Consider the following 3,797-nt stretch of genomic DNA (forward strand, 5'->3'; position numbering starts at 1 on the left):
AAATGTAATCAATGTAATGGGGTATGTCTATTTGAAACACATTAATAGGTTACATTTTACCAAATAATAATAAAATATTCACATAACTTATTTTTCTTATTATTGAACGCATATTTAAGAAAAATGGTTATTGTAGATTAGACAAAATACTCGCCAAGTATATGTAATGTAACAATTTTCCTCATATGACCCAAGTAACACTTGTATGGCGTCTAATTTCCTTGATTTTTTACGTTTCTCTAACAAAATTAATAATACTATCGGTTATCAAAATAGTCATAAAAAGCCGTATTTAATTTACTTGGTATGAATAGTGTTTTAATTTAGATACATTTGTGCTATGTGGGTTACAAAACAAGTCAGAAGTCACATTAAGATCTCATCATAAAAAGTGTACAGCGCAAGTAGTTTTAATCGGGTTTCCGGTAAGCGCCCTATTGCCTGTTGGCTCGATTGTGTTTAGTTTTATTATTTTAGAAAACAATCACAGATTTTAATGAACTTGACAAACATGGCAAATTAAATATGCATTTTTCTTTTAATTGAGTTCTACCTGTGACGATGGGGTTATTGTACACGCGTACGTCGGGGAGATGCAATACTGATCGGCAGCCGAAACTTCTTCCTGGAAATTATCTGTTATCTGTTTCTAAATGACATTATTCATATTCTTTTAATAATTTAAAAGTTTGTATATTACTCAGGTTTGATAGACTGCCCTTACAGTTAGAACTCCCCTCGTTATAATTCACACACACCCGCGAATTGTTTTAGTTCGTAAGCATTAAAGCAATTCAGTCCAGGGCACATATTTTTTCCCAAAATACAAAAACATGAAAGCGGTTTTTGTTTCAAGATAAAAATAAGAACATCGTCTTGCTGTAAAGAAATCTCCTTCATTTTTTTCCGACGTGATTTACCGTGCTTGTGATGACCTTCCGTGACGTATGTTTGTCCTTCGTTCGACGTCCGTCGTGTATCGTCCGTCGTGTATCGTCCATCGTCAATCATTTCTATGTGACCAATATGAGGGCAAATTTATTGCCATTAATTCATGAGCATAGGATAATTAATTTTTTTCCAAAACATATATCGGCCGAGTTCGCAAGCAGCCGTCATGAAACTTGCTCCGAGCATTTGTTTCGCGGCCGATGCTGAAAATGAGCGCCTTAGAGCATTGGCTCTCTTGATAAAATGTTTTGATACATCGTTTTGGTAAGTAAAAATGTTTCGGTGATTTTGTGATTAGATCTATCAGAACGAGGGGTCGAATGTTTGTGTTCGAGATGGTTCAAATAGGCTCGGATGCTGCAGCTAAATAAATAAAAGGCTCTTGGTTTTATTCACTCCCTAGCATCGGGTATAAGGATCTTGGAAAATTAAGTTCACTAGTAAAAGTGTAATAAATCAAAACTAACTGGCCCTTTATCATGAGGTGACATTACAATGGCTAAGTTATATCAAAGTTAAAATAAAATTGACTACGCATATGAAACGCCTTTACCTTTGGGCACAACGTGGTGGACCGAGAAAAACAACTGACCTCCAGACCTTGAATAGTTGGTTTGCGATACGTATTTGACAGACCAGAATGCCCTTTATCGGCCGGAGAACTTGAACTGAAGGGGTGGCAAGCACCGAAATTGACACCCACGCATGTTCAACTATACAATTAATACCAAATCGGAATAAATTTTAAATGAAATTTTAAACAAATTAATTATTATTATGTTAATTTACGATCGTGTGTGACGAGGTAAGTGGCAGAATACCCATACGGCAATCATGTATTCTTGCATCTATTTAACCCGTTTCGAGTACAAACAATGATCTATTTATCATAACGGGAATTGTATGCTTTAAGTTCAGTGTTAGGTTAATTATAATGAACTATATCCAGAAATAATGTGTACCTTAACCTTGGACTTAATCATGTTTTATAAATGCAATAAATTGTAGCGATATTTGTCAAAACGTTTTTTTTAAATATAATATACATGTAAGCATATGCCGGGATTTGTCAAAACAAAATGGCCGTACAACGACACCAAATTACTTGCACTCATGCGTATCCGCATCTTAAAACATGGTAAAAAAAACCATAAAATTCGTCGGTACGAACTATGCAGACCCATTTTGTCTACGCATGATTAATGCACTTAAATAATCACTTTGGACACTGCATGTGATTTGAAATGATTTTAAATACGTAAACTTTATTATTTTTAACACTCGAGCCAATTTCGGATTAGGTTGACGAGCACATTCAACGTCCTTGTGAGAGATATTCTTAAAAACGTTTGTCCCCTTTAAAACAAGACGATTTAAAATTCATCCGATATCATTTTAAGGAATTATGTGATAATAAGGATTATAATTTACAAATACACATCAATAAAACAATAATTGATTGTGGGAATAGGCGCATGCGTTAGTGCGTTTAATTCAATACGCACGAAAGGTGGGTGACACACAAGCTGTGCAAGTTGTTAAAGGACATTCATTGACGAAACATTATAAATCTTTAACACTAAACCATATACTATGGTTAATTCTAGTGTCTCGTTTCGATCAAAGGAACTCAGGTGTTTGCAACGAGCTGGGACGTGTATGATTTGTGCAGTGTGAACCTTCAGTGCGCATATTGAGTAACATTTTTCCTGAAATACATTTTAAAAATTTGTTTGTACGATCTAATATCGACATTTTTATTTGTGATTTGTTTAAGTTTAGGACTGATTTCTGCATTTGCAAATTGATTTTCAACGCTTATTGCGTTCTTGTCTTAAACAATAAAACACGAGTATCGTGTAATAACGGGTGAGAAGGAGCAGGGGCTGCAGGAGTCACATCCGTTCTCCAAATGTTTGAATTGCGAACAAAAATATTTTAGAAAATCATAACTTATGCGTTATTATCGCTGGTCAGTGACTGTTACGAATGTATGCCAAACCGCTTTAGTTAGATTGAGGCCACGGCTGCAAATGCTTGGTCTTGGTAGTGGTGTCACCTGATCATGGTATTAAAAAACTGTGAAGACCTTTATTGGGAAATCTGTAAAATAATAAACAGTGTTTTTTATACTATTTGTTCGACGTACTGGCAAAACAAAATAATTACAGTTTGCGCGTTCACGTCAATAATCGGTCCCGATATAAATTATGTAATTTTTATCATAAAAATTCACATAATACGTGAACGCATTAACCCAATCAATGTTTTTTAGCTTGATACTTGCCTAAAATGTGTACTACTATAGCTCTTATAAGGACCATACTTACATAACCCCGATCACCTGGGTCGTCAAAAACAAGACTCGTATCGCACTACAAACTTAATTTTGCAAATAAATGCACTTCCGAAAATGAAAATGCAAGCACGGAAAGTGCTAAACAAGCATGCCAAATATGGTTAATTATCAATGAATAAATTCTATTTTGACAAATGTAGATATTTTTTTAATAAGTGTATTCAGATATAAGACATGCATTCCATTTGTATCATACAGTGTATACAGTAAAAACCAGACTAGTTCTTGTAGTTTACTAAGAGTTAATGTGGGTTACTACATATAGTAACGGTATTGCATATATATTACATTATCACATATTTGTAGTGAAAACATTTACTTTCGTGTGTATGTACAGTCTAACTAAATTTGATATTAAACAAAACGACTGATACATTTAAAAGTGATATACCAAACACGCTTGTCAGATAGATATTGTCATTTCAAAAAAGCATATATGTACATAAGTAAGTCAAACTTACTGCAATAAAAAAATGACCAACAAAAT

This window comes from Dreissena polymorpha, chromosome 3 (genome assembly GCF_020536995.1).
Source record: "Dreissena polymorpha isolate Duluth1 chromosome 3, UMN_Dpol_1.0, whole genome shotgun sequence".
NCBI classification, from domain to species: domain Eukaryota; kingdom Metazoa; phylum Mollusca; class Bivalvia; order Myida; family Dreissenidae; genus Dreissena; species Dreissena polymorpha.